This window comes from Panthera leo, chromosome D4 (assembly GCF_018350215.1).
Source record: "Panthera leo isolate Ple1 chromosome D4, P.leo_Ple1_pat1.1, whole genome shotgun sequence".
Lineage (NCBI taxonomy): Eukaryota > Metazoa > Chordata > Mammalia > Carnivora > Felidae > Panthera > Panthera leo.
In genome coordinates this window covers 6,824,872-6,838,161 of record NC_056691.1, presented here as the reverse complement: position 1 = coordinate 6,838,161, position 13,290 = coordinate 6,824,872, and positions in this window count along the sequence as shown.

The following is a 13,290-nucleotide window of genomic DNA, read 5'->3' as shown; positions in this document are numbered from 1 at the left end:
GCCAGTGAGGTCCGCGAGCCTGGAGGCTCCACCTCTTCCGGCGAGCCTGCTCTTCGTTCCCGATGGGGTCGTATCTGCACCCCTCAGGATTGCTGGTCCTGCAAAGCTTCTCTGGCAAGAACGTGCAGGAACACCCGGCCCGTGCTGGGATGGCCCTGACAACGAACAGAGTCTAATCTACATCTGGTGTGTGTACGGGGTCACGGTTGGTAGGCAGGAGCAGACCTAATTCTTTCAACTCGGATTCCCAGTGTTATTCTCCAGCTGGGGGCGGGTGGCTTTTGAAGTAGGGAGAGGGCTTTGCCCCCTAGTCGTCTTCCATGTAGGCCTGACGTTGAAGAAAGCCAGGCCGTTTTGAACCGTGGCATGGCATTTATGGAGAGCTTCCCGTGATTGTTTTCTTTTACGCGTAAGACGTGAACACGCCCTTAGCAGCTTAGAATAGCGTGCGTGTGTCTTCGTGCGTGTATCTTAGAATAGCGTGCGTGTGTCTTCGTGTGTGTATCTTAGAATAGCGTGCGTCTTCGTGCGTGTATCTTAGAATAGCGTGCGTGCGTCTTCGTGCGTGTATCTTAGAATAGCGTGCGTGCGTCTTCGTGCGTGTATCTTAGAATAGCGTGTGTGGTCCAGGTTGGACGTCCTGGTGGGCCTGATTGGACTCTGCTTAGAGTCTCACAAGGCTGATGTCAGGGTGTCAGCTGAGCTGGGCTCTGGGAAAGAATGTGCATCTAGCTCGCTCAGGTTTGTGGGGCTGGGCTTCCTGTTTCTGCCTGGCTGTCAGCTGGCGGTGTCCTTCCGCTTCTGGAGGCGGCCCGTGTTCCTTGTGACTTGCTTCCCTCCATCTTCAAGCCAGCAGCGGTGCTGTTGCATTGAATCTTTCTTGTGCTTTGAATCTGACCTTTCCTTGTGGTACCAGCTAAAGGAAACTTAAATGGCTCATTGCTTTGATGGCTTTTCAATGACTCCTATCACAGGCTTACCTGGGTAATCAGTGTTAAGGTCACCTGATCACGACGGTAGGTAGGTTTGTGTTTGATTAGCTAGGGACCAGGAATCTTGGGTGGTCATCTGAGAGTTCTGCCTACCGCACATGCTGTGGTCTTTTTTTTTTTTCCTTTATGATTAAAAAATGGATTTTTTTTATTGTAGTAAAATATTGATAACATAAATATTACATTTTAACCAATTTCTTTTTTTTTTTTTAATTTACATCCAACTTAGTTAACATATAGTGTACTAATGATTGCAGGAATAGAATCTAGTGATTTATCGCTTACATAAACACCTAGTGCTCATCCCAGCAGGTGCCCTCAATGCCCATCACCCACTCAGCCCATCCCCCCACCGAACACCCCTCTAGCAACCCTCAGTTGTTGTCCCCCTCTCTTTTTGTCTTATTTTTCCTTCCCTTCCCCTATGTTCATCTGTTTTGTTTCTCAAATTCCACATCTGGATGAAATCATATGATTGTCTGACTGACTTATTTCACTTAACATAATACCCTCCACTTCCATCCAAATTGTTGCAGCTGGCCAGATTTCATTCTTTTTGATTGCTGAGTAGTAGTCCATTGTGTGTATATACCACATCTTAATCCGTTCATCAGTCCCATGCTGCAGTCCTACTGAGTGCTGCTGATGTTTGAACTCAGATCTGTCCATGATTAAACATAGAACTAAGGGGCCACGTTGCTTTGGACACGACAGATAACTACCCTGTGGGGCTTTCTGTCTCTTGCAGCAAGCTCTGGAAATGGTATCGGTCAATTTAGGTTACAAGTGGACTCCAGGCAGATCACAGCAAGCAGTAGAAGGGGTGTGTGCTGCTATCTGCCGTGAACGTGGAAGAATCTGGTGGTTTCCAGCCCTCCTTCTGCCATAGCTGCTTCCACACTGGGAACCTCTGGTGGCAGTGGTGACGATCTTGCCAAAAAGGAGAAATTTCATGTTGGTATAGCCTGTTCCCAGCCCCTTCTTAAATGCTCCAGAGAAGCAGTATTACTCACTGGGCAGAAGCCATTCTGTGCAAAGTGCTGGTGCATCTTAGTGACATTCAGCCCCTCCAGTCTCTGCCTTGTTCCTAGATTAGCTCCTGGTGCATCCAGCTACCCCTGGGGTAGTTTGTTGATTCTAGTATTTTAGACTTGGCTTTCTATCTTGGTCTTTCTGTTCACTGTCTGAAGACAGGCCACTCTGAATTCAGCGAGGCTAGCGATTTTTTTTTTAGGGCAGATACACCTGTGACCTTATTGGGAGTCATGGCAGAACATTGCTTTTGCCTTTCTGTCATCTACCAGGCCCTGCTTCTGTCTTTAAAAACACCCTTCAACTACTTCTGTGTAAGCCCCAGCCAGCGTCCTTCATAATTACTCTACCGTATTCATCAAGGCAGTTGATAAGGGGTGGGAGGAAGCTGGGCTGTTGTAGCAAGACCTGCGGATGGGGGAAGAGCAACGGGAGGCTGTATGGAAATTCAAGTTGCCCTCATAGGGCAGCTAAACTTCCTGTTTGTTTGTTTGGTTTTTCAATCTTCTCTGATAAGAAAGTGGTGAAGGACATAACTAATGGCCGACCCAACAGAACAACCCAAAAGCTTAAGTTGTGTCATGTGCCTATATTCTCACGGTCACAAAAGCCCATGAGGTGGCCACTTCCTTTTTTTATTTTTTTTTAATGTTTATTTTTGAGACAGACAGAGTATGAGTGGGGTAGGGGCAGAGAGAGAGGGAGACAAAGAATCGGAAGCAGGCTCTAGGCTCTGAGCTGTCAGCACAGAGCCCGACATGGGGCTCGAACCCATGAACCGTGGGATCATGACCTGAGCTGAGTTGGAGTTGAGTGGAACTGCAAAGTGCTAACAGCAAAGGAAGGAGTAGGCAGGATGGAGTAGAGGAGGTTGGAAGAAGTGGTAAAATCAAAGGCAGACGGAGAAAAGGAAACACCAAGGAAATACGGAATCACCACAGGGTTGGCCGTGCCCAAGGTGGGGGTGGGACTCACCTGGTTGCGGTGAGGGGGCCAAGATAGGGTGATGAAATGGATTTACTGGGGGTTTTGGTCATGGTGTGAGGATTAGGACCTGGGGTTCCATTGACTTTGCCTGTTGGTACTTGGTTGGAGACCTGTGGATGTACCAGTGGGCAATATTCTCCAGTCTGTGATGAATAGGAAAGCAGGACCACCGGCCGGATGCCCAACCCAGACCTCCACTGTTCCTCACCTGACTCCAGGGTGGAGGAGAAGCAGCCCGCACTCCACAGACAACCCTGGCCTGTTCTTCACAAGTGACTAGTGGCTCATGGGAATGTGGCAAGCCAGGTCTTTTGGTACTTGAGTTGACTAGGTCTGAGAGGCCATTGGAGTAGAGAATTTATCAATGTTTGGCATGTTACAGAGGCCAAGCCACATCACTCCTTTACTCAAGCAAATAGAGTAGCTTTCATTTTGTCTGGGGCTGCTCAAATTCCTTGTCACATCCAGTCCACACTTGTCAGACAGTGTGACCCCAAGCCTGAGCATGGGCCTTGGGTTGGCCCCGTTGAAGGGACCAGGTCAGAGTTTTGTCAGATGGGCCCTCTCTGGTCCTTCTGATGCTAGTGGTTCTGGGTGTGGCTCCTGCTCTGTTGAGACCCTTCCGTTAGGTGTGCAGGGGAGGGTATGGAATCTCAGGAGGTGAGTGTGGCACACTTGTGTTCTGGTTCAACGTGACTACTGACCAGCTGTTAGGACGTTACATAATTTACCTCCGCACACTTGGGTTTCCTCTGTGCAGTTGAGGCTGATGTGTGATATGGTGCCAGAAAAAAACAGAAAGATGCCCATCACTGCCTCACTGTCCCCTCTAACACTCCCCATTCTCGTACATGTTTATTTAGGGTGGTGGGTAGCTTAGTTGTTCACGAATTCTCCCTGTTAACCCGTGATGGTCTGGAGTGGGTTCGTCTTTTAAGGTTTGATGTGGCTATGCTTTTAATGTTATTTTTGAAAGCCTTTATTTTTTAAAAACATTAACTCAGTAATTTCTTAAAAAAAATTTTTTTTAAGTAGACTCCACACCCAACGTGCGGCTTGAACTCACATCCCTGAGATCAAGAGTCACGTGCTTTACTGACCCAGCCAGGCAGGCGCCCCTCAGTAATTTCTGAGGAAAGCTTTTAGTTTCTCGGGTTTCAGTAGAGCGATGTCAAATAACACAAGATTAGGAATGAGACCTTTGTGAATCCCAGCTATGTCCGCTGTTGCGTGGCATTGGGCGGGTCCTGCACCTGAGGCTAATTTTCGCATCTGCAAAATGGGAATTGTCTACCATCTACCCTGGTCTGGAGAGGGTTTGTACATATAATGGTTAGGTACTAAATGCTGAGGATTCTTTCTAGCTGTTTGATCCCTGGGAAGGATTCAAAGCAGGCTTCGCCCCCCCTGGTAAATGTCAGCATGAGTCACAGGGTTTATCTTCACATCTAGTACTTGGATGTGCTCGGCTGGAAGAACAGAGATGAGATATGGCACCTGCATGCGGGTCAGGGTCAGACTGCCCCATGACAAACGCTGGAGTTAAAAAGAAGGCCCACAGGCATCTCCATGAAGTTCACCTTGTTCCAGTGCAGAACAGCAGGATCTGTCCAGTCGGGGCGAACTGACGAGGTGGGGTCTGCCTCAGGGCTGTTGGGTCCTAGAGCTACTACCTATACCCATCCCCCCCGCGGAACTACAATGTCATCAGAATTCAGCTCTCTCCCATCTCCGCTCTGCTTTCTTCCGTGTTCACTCCCTTCTCCTGCAGACGTTCTCTTTAATAGTCTATTCTCTCCGCAACCTTAGTGGGTTAAAAAAAAGAAAGAAAGAAAGAAAGAAAGAAAGAAAGAAAGAAAGAAAGAAAGAAAGAACGAACAAGAATCTATAGAAGCGTGTCTCCCTCTGCTGACTCCAGAATGCTTTGATTGACCACATCTGGTCCATTATAGTACTTTCCAGAGCATGTTCCACGGTGCACTAGCATCACGAGATGCCCCCCCTGGAGAGCGCTTATTAGAGGTGTCGACCACGCCATAATGTCCAGCCCAGGGTTAGAGCATCACAATGTTCATTAACAGAGCTCTGGGAATCCGGCGGTTGGAACTGCCTTTATTAACCTACCTCTTTTCAGACTGACTTGACTGTGGGACTTTCCATACCTGCCAAATAAATACATAAAAGTATTACACATAGTGCTCTTATTCTGCAGATCATAATTTGGGGTGTTTCTGGCCTAGTGGGATATTTGTCAGGAAAAAAATAAGCTCCTCCATTCTTGGGGAGCCTGGGTGGCTCAGTTGGTTAAGCATCCAATCCTTGATTTTGGCTCAGGTCAGGGTCTCACGGTTCATGAGTTTAAGCCCCACATCTGGCCCTGTGCTCACAGCACAGAGCCTGCCTGGGATTCTCTTCTCCTCTCTCTGCCTGTCCCTCCTCGTGCACGCTGTGCTCTCACTTTTTCTCTGTCTCACAAATAAATAAGCTTAAAACGAAAACAAAAAACAACTCCTCCATTCTTGACTGGAGTATTTGTGAGAAGCTGAGCAGTTTTGGGAACCTGGTGGGAAATCCAGAGTCACGTCTCACTCTTGCCCCAGCCTTACTGCCTCAGTCACCCACACACATGAACTTCAAAGCAGCGGCCACCAGTCCCACCCATTCCGATACCATCGTTTCTTCTTGTCTAAGCTCCGAAGTATTGGAAGTGTCGGGTATGTGGATAGGCTGGGATTTTTTTTTTTCCGTCCTGTCATAATTCCGACGTCCTTGGTTTCTTGAGCATAACATTGACTGTTCCTTACTTCTTGGCTCAGAAGCTTAACATGGCAATAGAGCTCATTTTAGCCCTCAGGAAGAAGAGGTCAGGACATGTGTGTCGAAGTTCTACCTGTGGGGTTCGGGGAGAGTGCCAGAGCCTGTGGCTGGTTAGCACAAGTCTCGCTAAAGGGTCAGGGAGGGGGCACCATGGAGAAGTGGTTGGCCATGCTCTTAGGCCAGCCTGAGCCCCCAGGCACTTGGATTTTCAGAGAACTCTGATGGGGGCATCACCTACCAGCAGGTGTGAAGAGAGAGTTTTTGAGGCAGTGGGCCTGGGAATGGGGAGAGAGAGCTTGGGCTTTTTAAGTGGGCTTTTAAAAAAGAGACGCTTGCACTTAAAATAAGGCCCTGCCACCCCGGCTCCTCTGCCAATGGGCTCTCTCCAGAAAAGAGCCCGCGTGGATCCTCTCTGAGGGTCCTCTCTGAGATGTAGAACTTACGTGGATGTTTTTGAAAGCGCTTGACCCTGTGTGTCAACGATAAACTTTTGCAGCTCTCGACAACCTGAGTGGGTGCTATTTGCAGTCCTGAGTTTTGTCTGTTGGGAGTTCAGAAGGTGAAATAGCAGCAAAGGTTCAATCACAGCCCTGAATTTGATCCAAGGGTAGGAGATAATGAAGAGAACTTGAACTTCCTATCCACCTACTTGAGGAGGAGGAAGCGGAGAACAGCCTAACCTCAGACTACAGGAGTGCGTGGTGAGTGCCTTTGTTAATCACGCTGACAAAACAGCTTTGGCAGAACACGAGGAGGAGGAGGGGGTGCTGATGGGGGAACAGCAGTGCCCTGGTGCCTCAGGGGCCATCCTATGTGTCTTATCCGTTTACCAGGAATCTGCAGCCCCAAGAGCTCTGCGAACACTGAACACGTAATACGACTGGCACATTCTCGTGCGACTCTCTTTCCAAATGCTAAGCACTTCTGCTGTTCAGAATAATCCACAAATTCGTTGTAGAGCATTCTGGTAAATTCATTCTTGTTCCATTAAACACCTTCTCAACCCGCAGACCCCGTCGTGTAGAAACTGGTACGTGGAAATTTTAGATGTTTAAGAGCCGAGGTCCCCATGTTTTCTTGAAAAGGCTGGAATGGCTGTTAACGCTGTGGAATTATGTTCTCCCCAGTAGTAGTCTCCTGTTGGTCACCTGCTTTGGTCATGTGATCACTCTGGGATGTTCTGGAATGTTTGCTTGTGTCAGAGTAGATGAGAAGGGGGAAGCCTGGAGGTCAGTTACTGAGCCATTCTCCGTCATCATTCAAACAAGGTGACGTTGCATTTGGCATCACTGATCTGCTGGTACTGAGATGTCCAAGCTGAGGTAGAGTGCTACTTTCTTCTCTCAGGATGTTTTCCTCCACAAAGCCTCCGCCTCCCAAGGTGTCAAGTGTCCAGATATGCCTCGACTCACAATTGTCACTGTCACATGAATTTCGAAACCCTTCCCCAAACTTTGGCCTCCTGGGCACTTACGTCCAAACTCACAGGAGCTGTAGGACATCCTCAGGGCCACGCGGTGAGTGGAGAGCTGGAACCCAAACACAGAACTTTTGGTTCCTAGCTCTGAACCCTGATGTAGGAGTGTCTCCAGCAGGCCGTACCTTGGTGCCCTTTCAAATGGGCATTATTTAAATATTTGCTCGGTATTTATTCAGAGATAAGAGAATGAACCTGCTGTGAGGGGAGGGTAGAAAAGGAGCTTCTCAGATTTTCACGTCTGTCCAATAGAACTAGAGCCCAGCTTTATCATCTTTGTTGCCTAAGCATTCCCTAAGAAGTCCTACTCACCAGCACGTTTTGTTTGACCTGAATGTAAGTGGCTGAAAAGAAGCAAGCTTCAGCAAAAATGGGAATATGTTGACACATTTAAAGGAAAAGACCAGGGCTGCGTCCCACTTTGGGCCTCGCTGGATCCTGAGGCTTAAATGATGTCATCAAGACTTGTCACTTTTGTACCATATCTCTGGTCCTTCTCTATTCTCTAGCAGGCAAGAGGCCATCAGGAGTTCTTGGCTGCCCCAAAGAAAGAGTCTAACAGTTCTCAAAAGTATCCCCAAAGAGTTGAGTACCATGGAATTGACTTTGGTCTTTTGCACAACCGGTAATCAATTACTGTAACCAGAGGGATTGCTTGCTGTGATTGGCCCATGCTTGGGTCACATGCCAACATCTCCAACCTGGTGGGGTCCAGCCCCCAAACCACATGCACTGAAAGTGGGGAGGCGGTCCCCCAAGGAAATTATGATTTTTGGTGCCAAAAGGCAAGGACCTGGATGCTGGGCAGCCCAAGCCAACAGATAATGTACTACAGAAATGTCCTCATGTCCCCCTAGCACCTCACAGCTTATCAGAATATCCCTTTAAACAACATTTGGGCTGTGCCTGAGCAGAGTGCTGATCAGTACAATTTCCCCTATTTCATTACATAATAGATTGGTTCCCTGGGCACCTTCCCAACTGGCTCCCTCTTATTCTAACTCTGTCTTCACCAGGTAAGTAGGGAGGAGAGCAGAGGAACTCAGCCCAGGACAGACTAGAGTTCAGACCACATCCTGGCCCTGGGCTGCTGGCTTGCTGGAGCCAGTAAGGAGTGTTGACCCTGCCGCTTGACGCTTGGGCAAGCCCAGCAGTACAGCTTTGCTTGTCCCATAGCCCACCTGGGTCCTGCCTGGAAGGACATTGGTATGGGTCGTGGCTGTACCAAGGGATCTCCAGACTTAGGATTTAAGGCAGTTTGACCCGAGGCATTTACACCCTACTTAGGCTCTATGGAGAGTGTGCAGGTATAGCCACTGCAGTGGACTGTGTCTAGCATTCAAAATAGGTTTATCGATTTAGGTAAAAGAACATGCTTTAGAGTCCCCCCCGAGGAGCTGTCTGTAGTAGCCTAGGCATGTGAGATTGGGGAAGGGATGTTCACTTTGCTTCATTTATTTTCTGTTGTTGGAGTGGTTTAAAGGAGGGGGGGGGGGCTCTGAGCTGCAGGGGGACATTGAGGTGGGGAATTACTCTTGGCCTCGATCCCAAGGTTGGAGGGAGACTGGCAAAGTACCTCTGATGGGGAGCTGGTGAGAGATGGGGTGTTGGAAAGAAGACTTAGGACCCAAACACAAGGCTGCCACAGACCCAGGAAAGTTAAGGTCTTCAGAGGACAAGGACTTTTTCTCCTGTGACACTGACCCTACTAGTTGGTGGCACTTGGTACACTGGATCTAACACTGTCAGGACCCATTGATCAGTGGGCATGGTGATCCCTGGCCTCCCTTCTGGGCAATTTTACAGGGCACAAGAGAAAAATAATGACTGAACCGGCCTAGATTCACCTTTTAGGTCACCTAGATTTTGGCCTAAAAGGTAATCGCCCAGCTTATTAGCCAGACTTTACTCCAAATGACTTTAGACTCCTTCCTGTCGTCAGATATGCCCTGAAAGGATTTGCTGTTGCTGAGGACACCTAGAATAATAAAGTGTAAATCCTAAAGGCAACATAGAGTTTCCTAAATATTTATAACAAAGGGCTTCTCTGTTGAACTCTGTTGAACTGAACATCTCATCTTCCCAGGTGAGATGCTGTTCATTTGCATAAACAGGGATGCCCTTCACCCCACTGACCTGACTGGTGGCCTCCCGTTGTACTTGGAACTCCCCTTCGTGCTTTTTTCTCCCTCTGCTGATTGCTTCCCAGATGGGGGCCTGGCTCTGTCCCCACCTTTACTTTGTTTCTTCTTTTTCTCTTGCACTAAGTAAAATCTGCAGTGGCTGGATGTAAACTTCTGGATCATTCATACCTGGACATTATAGTTCTGGGCCAGAGTTGTTTCTTACTGAGTCTACAAGAGAGAACAGATCGTGAAGGCGGATAAAATGGAGTCATTTTTTTTCTTTCCTATTTGCTCTTATCAACATAAGCAAAACCCTTTAGGAAAGTGGAAAAGAGATATACCTGAAGTAAGAAGAGACTCTAAACCTTCAAGGGATGGGCATTAGGAGGAGATGCCCACATGGGCAGGGACAGAGCAAAAGAGGGCAGCAGCAAGCTGCGGAAAGAGCGTCTGGGCAACAATACCCTGTGTTCCCTTGGAGCCTTTTGACGGTATTCCCCCTGGGCCCACAGTTATGTTGGCACGCGGTATGGTGTGGGAGTGGGCTGTCCTTAAGGATCATTCCAGTTTCAAGATTTGACACATTTTTAAGTGCTATATCTAAAACTGAAAGCAGTGAGAAAAAAAAAAAAAAAAATCCCAGGCCCAGGATTTCATTTCTCTCGTCCACGACAGTCTCCACTGAGCAATCATCTTTGGTGGCCTTGGATATACCGACCTTTCTTAAGCTGGTGACGAATCTGACGTGGTAGGTGCCTATTCCACATCTTCCCTGCCTACAGATGCCCGGAGGTTTCTCGAAGCTGAGAGCTCAGGTTGGGCCTGAGGTGAATTTAGGTAAGAGTGGGGGCTGGACAGGGCAGTGAGGCAGGGACAGGGCAAGGGGTGGGGTGAGGGAGGAAGGGACAAAGCTGCCGGTCACCGACAGTATCCCTGGGGAAGCTTGCGTCATATGGAGAAGCCTGACCTCGATTCACTTGCTGCCTGTGGGATTTCAGTCACCAAAACCCATGTGGACTAAAGGATAGGAACAGTTTGCTCTATTCCTTGGCACCGATGTCGCTTGAACACTAAATCGATAAATGCCCATTTAATGGAGCCGTTGCTGGTAATCGAGTATCTGACATCTCCGAGGAGGACGCTTCTTGTTTTTGTTTTTGTTTTTTTTCTAAAACCAGAAACTTGCTCCTTTTTGCTCTTAAGGTTATTCTCTTCCGGTAGGAAAAATGGCTCTCCATCCCCCCCACCCCCGTCCCCACCCTTGGACGAGGCCTGAAACTGGACCGAGCCATTGCTCCCACGGTTAGCTGAGGGCCAGAACTGTCCTCCCAACACACAGCGTGAAGAGTGCGTGAATGAGAAAGGAGATTATGCCCTTTTCAGAAGAAAAACTCTAGAGGAAAAAATACTCGGGTAACAATCACCTGCTCATCCTGTGAAGCTCTCTTGCAGCGTGTCGAGACTCCGTTTTCAGCGGAAGTGTGTAGCCCTTAGCCCGGGCCCTTTCGTCCTGTGTGGCGCTGTGCTGAATCGCCCCCATCTTCCGTTAGTTCGCAGCAGAGAGGAAGCAGCCCAGCTGGGCTCTTCTGTCCCAGGCGTCTCTCCTCGGGAGGCAGATGCCAGGCCTTGCGTGTGATTCGCTTCTCGTCCGCCTCCCCGTCCCGATGCCTTTCCTGTGCCCTGGGTTGGCCATCCAGAGGAAGTGTTGGGCTGTGGGGCTGGCTGTTGGGAAAGGAGAAGGACGGTTCCCATGTTCTTTGGGACGGTTGCCATATACACTCCCCAGACACAGGCTGGGAATGGGGCCTAGGGTGCCAGCTGTTGGGTGCCTGTCTCACCGCTGGCTGGGCCGACGCACGCGGTTCTCACGGTCCCCATCTCCAACCTTGCAGCTGGTTTTGTTTTTTTTTTTTTTTTTTTTTAATTTTTTTTTTGTTTTACAGAGTTTTCTTAGTTTCATTTTTTTTTTCAATATATGAAGTTTATTGTCAAATTGGTTTCCATACAACACCCAGTGCTCATCCCAAAAGATGCCGTCCTCAATACCCATCACCCACCCTCCCCTCCCTCCCACCCCCCATCAACCCTCAGTTTGTTCTCAGTTTTTAACAGTCTCTTATGCTTTGGCTCTCTCCCACTCTAACCTCTTTTTTTCCTTCCCCTCCCCCATGGATTCCTGTTAAGTTTCTCAGGATCCACATAAGAGTGAAACCATATGGTATCTGTCTTTCTCTGTATGGCTTATTTCACTCAGCATCACACTCTCCAGTTCCATCCATGTTGCTACAAAGGGCCATATTTCATTCTTTCTCATTGCCACATAGTACTCCATTGTGTATATAAACCACAATTTCTTTATCCATTCATCCGTTGCTGGACATTTAGGCTCTTTCCATAATTTGGCTATTGTTGAGAGGGTTGCAGCCGGTTTTGAATGCCATCTCCCTCAGATGCTTGAGTCCTTTGGAAACTGGGCTCGGAGCTCAGTTCAGTCGGTGTTGACTGTGGGCCATCCCATCAGAGTTGCCATCTAGGTCTCCAGTTACCCTAGAGCAAGAAGAAAACAAGCTGAAAGGGGAGTGGTGGAGCAGGAGGGTGGTCTAAGGACTGTTGCTCTGGCCTAAAGCAAGGAGGTGCCTTCTGTACTTGCAGCCGTCATCCAGACAGCACTCTGTGGTCTGGCGAATGTATTCGTTTCCCGGGGCTGCTGTGACAAAGTACTACAATCTGGGTGGCTTACAATAACAGACAGTTATGTAAGTCACAGTTACTCACAGTTCTGGGGGGCTAGACGTCCAAAACCAAGATGCCAGCAGATTTGGTCCCTTCTGAGGAAGAATCCCTTCCACGCGCCTCTCTCTTTGCTCTGGTGGTCCTGGGCCTTCCTCGCCTGTAGATGTGTCTGTGTCCACATGGTGTTCTCCCTGGGTCCCTGTCTTCATGTAAGGACACCAGTCATACCGGATTAGGGACCCACCCTACTGTGGTATGACTTCATCTTAACGAATTACATCTTCAATGATCATATTCCCAAATAAGCTCACATTGTGAGGTACCAGAGTAGGACTTTAACATATCTCTTTTTTTGGGCAGAGGAGACACAGTTTGACCCACAACGGAGACCAAAAGCAAGTGTACCTGGAGGAGTTCATGGGGGTTACTTGGAAGCCTTCGCCAAAACCATGGTCTTGCTAATTCTACAGGGACGGTTGTCTAAACCCCAAGAGTTGATAAAATCCCGTGTTTGTATGTATTGTTCCATTAGTGGGGATTTTGGTGGCAACTAATAGAAATGAACTTATGTAAGCCGGAAACAGTTGTGTTGCCACCCAATTCCAACCGGGTTGAACAAAGAAAAGAAGTTCATTGGCTTACATAACCGGACAACCTAGGAATGGATCTGGCTTTAGGCAGGATGGAATCTAAGGCTTAATGTCTTCAGAGATGAGTCTCTCTCTCCCTCTCCCTCCTCTGCCCCCTCTCCCTCCCTTCGTTCAAAGTCTCTTCACAAAGGGTCAAATGGTGGCTGAGTGTCCCACACTCACATGTTCTCGGGTTAGCCACCTTAGCAAAAAAAGACCTTCTTTCCACCTCCCTGCATCAATTCTAGGGAAGACACTGATTGGCTTTGCCTGGGTCGTGTGTTCATGCACAAACCAATCATTGTGGCCAAGGGAATGGGGCCCCCTGATTGGCCAGTCTGGATCATATGCTCACCCATGGGAGGAAAGTCCATGGTGGTTTGTCCTACTAGAACCTCATGAAAATTGGGGCAGGAACTTCTCAAGGAGGTCTACAGAAGGGAGTGGGGAATACATTGTTAGACAAATACTACAGCTGCTACAATCCAGTGTATAAT